Here is a 12,034-nt window from a genome sequence, read left to right as displayed (position 1 = left end):
TTTAAACATATTTGGACCAGTAACTTGCCACCTATTATCAACTGATACATATGTAACAGCATGCAATTTTATTATAAACATTTCCAGGTCTTGCAGAAAGCAAAATATGAACTCAAATAAGTATGGTTTCAGTCCTGCTGATCAAAAGCTACCCCAGTTAGAGGCACATAGCACCAGGACATCTTGTGACTTGCAACAATCTCCGTCTGGTTTATGAACAACAAAGTAACCCTGATTCATTGCAGGCTGGGAAAGTGATTGGACACAGCCATGTCCCACAAAGGCAGAATTTAAACAAATATCCTACACCCAAATATTATACCCAGTTTCACTATATTTCAGCACTTGCTTACTTTTATCTGTAACTGGGCATTTGCTCCCCTGTCAGCACCTCACCCAGCTCTTATCTCATGAGCAGGTCCTGCTTTTCAGCTGCACCTCACCCATGTGTGATGGAGAGATCTGTGCTGTCATTTGCACTCCTTTGAAACTGTGAATGTTGTCAGTGCTGCATCTGACTGTTGTGGCAGTACCCAAAGGTCCACTCTGGTCACCGTTACACTAAGTATAGTCCTTGTCTCTGAGGAGCTGTTTCACAATGAATAATTTAGCTGACAAACTTAGTCTGCTTGAGAAATACCCACAAGCAGATTTCAATTTCTTCAGCCACAATCATTAGTCAAAATATGCTGGAATAAAGATGGGGTGAAAGAGGTTGAGGGAAAGAAAGATGAGGAAAGAAACAAAGGGGATCATACCTGTATTTCTGGATATCACAGCATGACTTCAGGCTCCTAATTTCTATTCCTCATGCCCAGTGAGTGAAATTAATTTGGGCAGAAGAGGGAGAAAAAAGCCTCTCCATGCTATAAAACTAGCCTAGATTAGAACTAAAGCACTAATATAAAACTCACTGCTTTCCTTTCCAAGTACAAGATTGTCTTTTTTAATGATGTTTCTTCTGTGATACAGAGGCACCTGAGTGCCTGTAAGGAGAGGGGGAATATCCTCCTTACTCCCCAGCACAGGTGCAGAATTGTGCAGCAGAAATCCCACATTCCATGCATCCAGGGGTATGATAGAAATCACACTGGGCCAGCCACAAGCTGGGAACAGCTTGCACTGGACATGTGTCTCCCTACAGCAAAGTGCTCCTGCATTCTGCCTGAGGGTGGCCACACTCCTCTGCTGGGACAGAGTGCACCACCCCTAAGTGCTCTTCATGCAGAGAGCCCCAGCTGGGAGATTTAGGGGGACTGAAAGAGGGAGAAATTATCCCTGACAGCAGATATTAGTCCTGGACTGGATCAGACTACAGGAAGAAACAGAGTAGGACCAACAGGTACTGCAGTACCTACCACGAGCTGCTGCACGTCCTGAGTTAACATAATGTTTTCCAAACACATGGGATGTGTCACACTGTATCCAGGACTAACATATCTAAAGTAAAATCCCTGCTTCCTCCACAAAACATAAGCAGAACTAAAATAAGAGGCTAATTCTGGGCTCATTCCATGCCTGCCAGAGTGATTATAACCAACTGCAACCATCCTACTGCAGAATTACACTGATATACTTACACAACAATATTGCAGCAAACATAAAAATGCTTAATATCTGATCTATCCTTTATCAGGTGACTTAACTGCTGCTGGTTTATGGCCTTGAGTTATATGAATCTTTTTTCTCAAATCTAATATCTGACTTGCAATCTCAACTTCCCTAAGAAAGGAAAAGAAACAAAATTGTATTTTACAGTTAACTAGTAATTACTTTTTTTTTCAGTAAAATAAAGCTTTTTTTTGATTAGAAATGAGCATGTAGCACTTATGATGTTGTATAAGTGACTGAGAACTGGATCCCTGACATAATAATTAGATGGCATTTTTAAGACTGAACATTGAAATACAGTATCCACCTTCCCTTTAGTCCTTCAACATAGCATAGCAATTTTGATTTTTTTTTTTTAATTCTCCCTACTCCCTTCCTTCTCTTCAGCAAGTTTGGCAGCCTGATTACTGCCACAGAAAGCAGCATGTGTGAGCTCTGTGCTATATTAGCAGAATTTTTTGACAAGCTCTTTATTTTATTTTTCTGAACGTGGGAGAGGGATGTTTGTTACAGTCCTTATACAGGGGAGGTTAATAGAGAACACCAGACACAGTGATCAGTCAGAACTAAACACATTTGCCAGTTCCCACTGTAAATGTCCCTGTTGGAGAGGTGCTTTTTGGGGTACCTAATTGCTCAGGATTTTCTAGAAGGAAGATGATCAGCCCAAGTACCTCCCAGGCAGGCAGCCCACTAAGGACACACAACTCTGTGTGGAGCTGCTTCAAAGACAGCAGAGATAACTAGACAGATCTGCCTTGGAGGCAGGTTATCAACAAAGGGCTGTCTCCTAGACAAGTACCTGTTCTTGTCTGCCTGGAAAGTGAGTTGTGAGCCTTTGTACAGCACCTTTCAGGCAAGCAACTTATTCAGGTCTGCCTGGAAGGCAGGTCAGCATGCAGATATGTGCCTAACAGGCACAGAACTGTGCAAGTCTGCCTCTCCACACCTTCAAAGGTACCAAGACAAGTCAAGAATTTCATTTTAATGATCTCAGCAGAAAGCCATTATTTCCTCTATGAAATAATTTTCAATATAGTTGATGGATATGTCAAACTGAAGTTTCTTTAACCACACTTTCTAAATGCCAGACACAAGAGCAGAATTCCTTTTTACAAGGTTCTGGTAGTATTCTTGATATAAAAGGAAATGTTGTTTTATAAAATTTGGCAGTGGGTTAGTACACTGCCAAAGTGTCCAAAAGAACCAGCAAGTACAGCTAGAAAAATGAGAACTGACAATAGTTCAAGAAATTTTATGTGCTCTACCCACACAAACACTGTTGGCTCTCTCTCTGTAAGTAACATCAATAATTGCAGTGGAGGTTTAGATAGAATTGACCAAAGAAATAAATTAATTTAAATGTCATTCATTCAAAAGGATTATTTTTTTTTTAAATCTCCATTCCAGAAGGGCTTTAGTAAAGCCATAAGTTTAATCACTTCACTAGAGAGCTTTTTAACAAAGATGCAGTATCGGTGCTGGGATGCCCAACAAAGGAAGAATGATGTCTGAACTCCAATGATTTCAGAAGGCTAATTAATTACTTTATTAAACTATATTATACTATAACTATATTACACTATATTACACTAACAAGAACTATCACTAACTAGCTAACTAACTAGAAAACCCGTGACTCTCTCCTGAGAGTCCAGACGTACACATGGATCCAATTGGTCCATGAATCCAAAACACCATCACCAGAATCCAATCAAGCAATCACCTTGGGTAAACAATCTCCAGAACACATTCCACATGGGCACAAACAGCAAATGAGATAAGAATTGTTTTGATTCTCTTTTCTCTGCTTCCCTCACAGCTTCTATCAGGAGAAATCCTGAGAAAGCTAAGTCTCTCTCTGTTCAGAGGGCATGTGAATACCACAATGCAGGGCTTACTTTGCACATAACAGAGGTGTGGTGCCATGTATTTGTGAATCCAGGCAGCTCTCCTTCAGGCACACTCAATTCAGGACCTCAAGTTTCCTTGTCTCCTATATGATCTGCATTTTCCCAGTTCCCATGAAAGCTGCGATCACAGACAAGCCAAGTTCTGGGACAGTGTTTGAAGCACCTTGGCCATGTGTGCTGGCCCAGAGTGAAGCAGGAACCTTGGGCAAAGAGCAGTTAGGGACAGTCTGCAGTGAGCAAGGACAGCCTGTGACATGAGTCAGTATTTCCAGCAAGGAAAGGCTGTAAATCTCTGGGAAAGATCCCACAGCAGCACTGTGAGGGAAGAGCACTGGTTTGGACAGTGGGCCGTGGTCCATTCCAGCCAAGAGGAAGGCAGCTTGGAAACTCTGGGTGTTTTAAACCAAAGAGAAGCACAAAAGAAGAGTTCTACAAGACTCCAAACTGTGCTGCAAGGTCGAGAGCCAATTGGGCAAATTTCAGGGAGACAGCAGGGCATGTGCAGAAAACACAAGGCAAACAGCTCTCGTTGAAACTAAAACAAAGAGTTTGGTTTAACTCAGAGCTCCAATAAGCCACTTCATACCTGCACAATCTTTAAAGACTCAGGGTGAGAGACCCTTCAGCTGTGCTTTGCAGGACCACCTGGTCTGCCAGCTGTCAGCAGGACTCTTAATGAGCATTAATCTTTCCCAAGGGATATCCCCATAGGCACCCCAAGAAAGGTCAATAATCTTTGTAGTGGCTTTTCTGTGTCTGAGCTTGATCTTTGGTGTGCAGTCTCTAATATGTGTAAAAGACTTAGCATACAACAGGATCAAGATGAAGATTCTATAGGTATAAACCATCAAAAAAAAACTTATACTTACAGTACACATGAGATTATTATGGTCTGCACAGATCCCTAATCTAACTAGCTTAGTCAGACTTATTTTACATTATACTGTCTACTCTGATAGAGCTAGAAATTCATTCCAAAAGCATAATACTGGCATCATTCCATGTTTGTTTGGCATAACAGGATATTCTTTTAAGCTTTCAGACTGTAAAATCTTTGTTTGCTATAATTCACCTATTATTTATTAAACTGTATTAGTTCAGCTCCAAAGAACAACGGAATACATCTTCACCAACAGCTGTGGATTTAGGCTTCCAAAACACTCTTTTCAATTACAGTGTTTTAGAGTCAATTCTGTTTTAAGTAGATAATTTCTTTGGTTTTATTTTTTCCAACTTGTGAAATTATCACATTAAAACTTTCAATTAGTTATTGATTAAAGGAACTTTTTAGAAAACTTTCCACATCCCTGTCTGAAGATAAAAGTATCTACTCCCCCTACTTCAAATGTGAGTAAAAGGTCAGAGATGAGACAATTTCATTATAAATTGTAGGATCACATGGCCCTGAAAAGTTGGCTGTCTTCTTTACAACACACATTTGAAACTGAAACAGCTTTATGTCTTTATACACATACATATATTCCACTTCAACTTGTCTGGCAAAAATTGAGAACATGCAGTCTCTAATATCAATAAAGTATTTCCAATGGCAACTTAAAGCTTATTATTGTTTTGATGATGCCACCAGCTACACTGGTGCAGGGACAGATAACTCAGCTGGTGGCAGCAGAGTAGTTCTGACCTGAACCTGAGTGTCTGAAACTGAATCTGTCCTTTAATCTAATTTGAACTAAGGAATCATGATCAGAGATTCTGTCTTTGCTAACAGAAATGCTTGTGTGGAATTGAAGCACTAAGGAGAACAAAGTGAAGTATCTAAAGAATGTCAGATTTTGAGTATCTTCATAGGAGGAGACTCTAGAAGCTGAGAAGAGAGACAGAAATCATACAAACAACTTCAGTTGCAGTGATATTACAGAAGCTGAGGTAATTATACAATCAATTATATTTCTTTCATGGGCTTTGGGATATCTTTGGATTAGTCAGCTCTAAGCACTTTAAAGCTATTGTTGGAAATACATTCTTTAAAGTACCTACAAAATCTTGTGCAGCGTAGTGCTATTCATAAAAGTAGAAGTATGGGGTGAAGAAAGTTTTTTTTTGGCAGATGTAACTATGATTGGGAGGGGAAGATTGAACAAATCAAATTGCAATAAGGATTTTGAAGTGTCTGCAATAGTTGTTCCACACAACTGGATGATTCTACATCTCCTGTTCCTGTTCATTATTACAGTAGCTGAGTTTTTATTTTTATAACTAAAATTCACTTGCATTTCTACAGCAGCATTCCACCTTTATTAAAAGAGAAAAAAACCCCAAGCAAACAGGAGTCTGTGTGAAGATTCAACACCTATTTCATACTATACATTCTGCTTCTCAGTGACCTAGAAAGCTCCAGAAAAGCTGGATTTCCATCAGTGATCCAAGCTGCTAAGCCTGAATCATCAGACACTGCAAAACAGACCTAGCAACCCTTAGTCTCTGAAAAGGCAAAAAAATGGGATGTGGGGTAGTAAAAGGTTACACAGGCTGACCATCATGTGACAGCATCTGGAAGTGAACAGAGAGCACGAGCTGTTGGTGCTTTGTCATGAGAAGAGTTTGAAGAGCACAACTCCTTGCTGGGTGGTGCTCCCAGTCCCTTTTCCCTGTAAAACCAAGCTGAACACAGTTCTGCAGTGCATGTTTGAGGCATGGATTCATGTTTGAGGCAAAACTACAGGAGAGTGGGAGAGCCCCTCCTGGCCGGCCAGCCAGCTCCACAGAGACCCAAGCTACCACAGCTTCATCTAAGGCCTGGTTTCTCACCAACACAGGGATTTCCAAATGGATTAGCAAAGCATCTCAGCTCCCAAACCATGCACAACAGCTGAATGTTCTAGACAACATCTTCCCAAACACTAACCAAGGTCTGTCAGGATGGATTTTAAAAGCAGTGAAATAAGGCAGCAGGCAAGGGAGGGCTCTGGCAGCTTTAATGAACAAAACAGACTCTGCAGAAACACTGCTTCCAAAACATTTTGTTTCCAAGGGCAGGTGTATTGTCCTTATATCACTTCAGCCTGACAGAGAAAAGAACATGCCTTGTCATCTTTCTGCTAAATGCAACCACAATCAAAAATTACTTCTGAGGCAGTTAATAACAACTTTGAGAGTATCAGCACAATGTGTGAAACACCACTTAGACTTGGCAAGTTTAAATGGTTTTGAAATAGCAGGTGAATAATATATTTGGATTTGCCTCTGTGGGCAGCCAGAGCAGAGAAAATTACTGTAAGACAAATTTTTTGTCAAAAAACCTGAAGATAAACAACTCAGCTTCTTTTTTGTCAAGAGTAACAGAGTGGGTGTATAAATAAAATGCAGAAGGCAGGATGTCCCTGGCGTTTAACAAGGCCTCTAGCACTCCACCACACAGAAAACTCATTAACACACCGGAGAATCGTGGCACAGATCAATTCAGATGAAGAACAGAGATTGTAAGTGAAGAGATTGCAAGTGAAGAGATAAGTGTCATGCTAAATCTGGCTGGCAGGAATATCAAGAAGGGACTTGTTAGGTCCCACATTAATCAACTACCAGCAGTGCAGGGCAGAGCTGCTCCTGCTCCTCCCCTGCTTGGGTATTTGCACTGCAGTAGAAGACTGAGAGTTCAAAAATGTGTGCAGGACATTTATTACAATCTGGAAGGTTCACCATCCCACCTGACAGGATTTTAACACATGAAGCCTTAAGTCCTCCTCTTGATTAACCTTTCCTCGTTTAACATGCTCTGTGCAAATCCTCCTTCACCAAAAAATTCTCTTGCACCTTCCCATATTTTGACTGCTCCTCAATCTTTTCTCCTTAAAATCACTCCCTTAAAGAACTTGTATAGAGTAAAATGCTATTTGAAAGATTCTTCAATCAACAGGTATTTTATGGCAGTCACATTTATTAAAAATTGCAATAAAAATGACAACTCCATCACCCAGGTTTGTGAAGGACAGCAGTAGTTGTCACAGCCAGCCAAAGTCCAAGACAGACACATAATTGATAACATTTTGTCAAATATATTATTTTCAGCTCTGTGGGCATTTCCAGCCATCAACATCCTGTATTTGTTTCTCTTTGTTAGAGCTGGACTCTCCCTTCTGTCAAATGTGATTGAGGTACAGCCTGCACCTGCCTTATCAGGTAAGCACTGCAGAAATGTCCTGGTTAATAAAACAGTTAATGACAAAGTGGTTTGGAAATCTGTACAAGATCTGTGCTGCTTTTGCCTACAACACAGATATATCTCCTCATACGTGTGAGCAATATTGTATGCAGAAATAAAAATACATGTGTATGTGTAATGGCTTTGATGGAGAAGGCAAGCGGAGTATAATCCTTCAAAAAACACAGCATGTGGCAAGAAGCACCATGGAGTGAGGCAGAAAAATAGGAACAGTTGGGGGAAAAAAACAAAAATTTTGTCCATAGGATACTGCCATATTTTTGCTCTTGAATAAACAAATGTCTCACTGAAGTCAGTGTGACCTGCAGGCACAGAATGAGGCCACAAACATTCAAGTACTTCTTTTTAAAGGCATTTTTGTCCCTGAATGTCTTTTTTATTTTTTTTTTAAAACGAGTGAACAGTTTTGTGTTATACTTCCTATTTAATGGAAATACAGTTGGAAGGCTTCTTGGCTGTGACCAGAGACATTCAGCGCTGCTAATTTAGATTTGTTTCTTTTGTTATCCTCTAAATAACTTGCTCTTTTCATAAGTATAGCTTTTCCAAATTGACTTCTTCTGAATTCTTCTTTTTTTTTTTATTTCCTATTAACACTGTTCTTCAAAAAATAAAGGCAAATTAAAGAAATGCCAGCCACTAGACTGCAACTAATCAGTGAGATACTTCATATTTCCAGTCTTTTGAATACTGTTGAATGCTTCCTTACAATGGATATCAGATAACTTACTCCATGTAGCACGAAGGCAAATTTCAGGCAAAACCTTATCACTGCACATAAAATATTGCCCACTCTTCTGCTTTGCATTCATGCAGCCCCATTCTTGCTCGCTATTAGCAATTCAGCAAATTGTGAAATAACAGCAATGCTGCACCTTCCTCGAGGAATATGCTCCCCCAGCACTTGAATAAATATTATCCCAATCAATAACCTAGTAATTAAACTCTACCAGTATTTTGGTCTTTTTGCAATACTCCTTATCTAACAAAAAAAAAAAATCTTGCATTACTATTTCCAAATGCCTTGGAAACAGAACGAGATTCATTCAGCCACCCTTTTGTCCTTAACCCCCCAAATTACCTTTTGCTGTAAAGTCACAGAAAATCATTCTGGTTTTCTCTGCAGGTACAGCATTATTTTCTTCCTGAGTATTGCTCATCCTTTTCTCATTCTTGATTTATCAATAAGCCATAAATTCTGACTTTCAGAATACCCGTTTTAGTTTTGTCTCAGGGTTCTTTTTGCTTTTTGTGGAAGGGGGTTGATATTTTTTTTTGGTTTACCTTCAGTAATAAAATTAAAAAAAAAAAAAAAATAAAAGAAAAAACAAAGAAACTGAAGAAACTGAGATGCTAAGGACAGGAAAACACCGTTAAGCAAATGAGTGAGTCTGACAAAGAATCAATTATATCCACTGCTCAGCCACCAGAACATGTCAAGGGTGAAATCCTGCCTCCACTAAAGTCAGTGGGAGATTTGTCATTGACTTGGTCTGGTCAGGAATTTCATTCTAGAAGTATTGCAAGTGACAAAAAGGAAGAAGCCTGCATGGAGGACAGAGACGGCTTACCTGGAGACTTCAAAAAAGCAGCCCTTCTAAGGATTGAAATTCAACTCCAGAACTTTCTAGATCATTTACTTTTTGAAAGGTGAAGCAGATAGAATATCCTACTGTGAGAGTAGGATATGGTTATAGTCACAAACTGCAGGAAAACTGTGTGACTTTGAACACAGCTTTCCCCAGCATCTGGTGATGAAGGGCCACATCCTGCTCTCACCCCAAAGGAATTCCTATGGATCAGTTGCGTGGCACACACCTGTCCATGCAGCCTTGCATTTCTTCAGCCTTTGCTATCAAACACCTCAACCTCAAGCTAATTTTATTGCAGCAATATTGTGCTATAGAAATCACAAAAATCTCTAATACATCACCCAATGGAAAATCGAAAGACTTTCCCTCTCTTTCTCCCAAGTAACAGAAAGGAAAATCACATTAAAGAAGTGTTGCTCATTAATAGGCCACGGTAGGATACTGCTGCAACTGGCTGACAGAGGTGTTGGTCCATTTTTTCCTACAACATCCAAACAGAAAGTGCAACCAACATAAACCAGCACTTTGCCATCCCAGCAGAGGAATGCACTGCAGAGGTGCCCTGCCTGTTGGTACCAGCTGTATTTTGAGAGAGCGCGAGTCCCAGCCAAACATGTCTAAGCAGCTGCCGACCCTTATTGTGTGCACCCATGATTAGAGAGATATAACTCTGCTAATCCAGCCCTGATTTGGGAAGAAGGAGTCATATTTAGGTCACCACAAATAAGCTTCCAAGACCACAGGAAAAGAGTCAGTAGGGGCTGCTTAATCAGGTAGAGATGATTCATTTGAGTAAACCTGTGCCATGACCTTTCAGGAGTCTCTGAGCTCAGAGAGGATGTCAAATTTTTATGAAGAAAAGAGGTGAAATCAATTAGTGCTTATTATGACCTTTTAATAAGTAAATGATTGAGGCAGACACTCATTCTGAACAGAATGAGAAATTGGAATTGTATGTGTCTAGGATTGCCTGGGGAAGGTGGTGAAATACACCTCCATTCTTGATCTATTACTCCAGCCAAAAGATAGCCAAAGTTGTAGCCAGGTGGGGGTCAGCCTCTTCTCCAAGGCAACTAGTGAAGGGACAAGAGGACATAGCCTCCAGGTTCAGGCTGGACATCAGGAAGAATTTCACCACATGAAGAGCTGTCAAGAATTGGAAGGGGCTGCCCAGGGAGGTTGTGGAATCACCACCTCTAGAGGTGTTCAAGAAACAGCTGGACATGAATTCAGTGCTATGGTTTAGTTCACAAGGTCATCACCTTTTCAGCCACTCAAAGGTTGGACTCGATGATGTCTGAGGTCTTTTCCAGCCTGAACGATCCTGTGACATACATACCCACACACGTGCATATACACGGCTGGAACAGACATGGAATACGGGGGCGCAGAATGGCTAAAAACCGCAGAGGTTCGTACGCCCCACGAGGATCCAAGGATCGGTGACACCGCTGGATGCGGGAGCGCTGTTCCCGCTGGAGCCGCAGACGAGCCCCCCCCCGCCCCGGCAGCGGGAGGAGGAGGAGCGGGGGGTTTCCGCGGAGCCGGTGCCGAGCCCAGGGCCGCGACAGGTGCGGCGGCGGCGGCCCCCGGCCGAGAGCAGCCGCCAAGCGCGGCCGGCGGGACACGGGGCGAGCAGGGGCGATGCGGCACCTGCCGCGCATAAAAGTGATGGAGCGGCGGGGCGGCGGCGGGCGCGATGCGGGCCGGCGGGGGCGCGGCGGGAGCGGGGCAGGCGCGGGGGGCCGCGGGCGCGGGGCGGCGGCGGCGGGCGCGGGGCGGCGGCGGGCGGCGGGCGGCGGCCAACGCGCGGGAGCGGGACCGCACGCACAGCGTCAACGCGGCCTTCGGCGCCCTCCGCCGGCTCATCCCCACCCGCCCGGCCGACCGCCGCCTCTCCAAGGTGGAGACGCTGCGCCTGGCGTCCAGCTACATCTCGCACCTGGCCAACGTGCTGCTGCTGCAGCAGCGCCGGCAGGACGAGGCGGCGGCCGCCGAGCAGCCCTGTGCCGCATGTCCGCAGCCCTGCCCGCAGCCCTGCCCGCAGCCCTGCCCGCAGCCTGCTCAGCCCCCCCAGCCCCGCTCGCCGCCAGGTGCCTCCGCGCCTCGGTCCATCTGCACCTTCTGCCTCAGCGACCAGCGGCAGCGGGTAAGGGCCGGCTTCCGAGCGCCTCTCTTGGAGCCCTCTGTTGGGGAGGTTATTGGTGTCCCCCGCAGGTTTGGGATTGAACCGGCCAAGGGTTCAGTGCTGTCCTTGGTGCCTCCTAACCTGTGTTTTTATCCATCGAACAGCACCGAGAAAAAGAGAAACCATCACCTGGACCGGCCGTAACCGGACTCTGAACAGGCTGAGGTCTCGCACCACTCCTGCTCTGACTGTACCACTGCTCTGGGTAACATTGCCTCACTCGTGCTGCATGTTTACATTTAGATAGCACAGTGCTAAAAAAGTTACTTTTTAAGCCTACGCACTTTGTTTCATATTGTGAGGGGTTTTTTCAGGGTGTTTTGCAAATGAAATTCACTGGCTCTGTTGAGACGGTTGCACCTGGTGCTGCAGCTATTTTAGCACGAGAAATGTTAAAGCTCAGCAGCCAAGCCCTGATCCTGATGCCTCTTAAACCTGTGTCGCATGATGAAACTTGAACTTCCAAACACACAGTGTCCCCTGTCAGGGGAAGCTGTCACGAACACGCCGTGCCCGACGCCTCCAGCCCAGCCCGGGCTGCACGCAGCGC

The sequence above is a fragment of the Vidua chalybeata genome, chromosome 7 (genome assembly GCF_026979565.1).
Source record: "Vidua chalybeata isolate OUT-0048 chromosome 7, bVidCha1 merged haplotype, whole genome shotgun sequence".
NCBI lineage: Eukaryota > Metazoa > Chordata > Aves > Passeriformes > Viduidae > Vidua > Vidua chalybeata.
Note: the sequence above shows the minus strand (reverse complement) of the source record.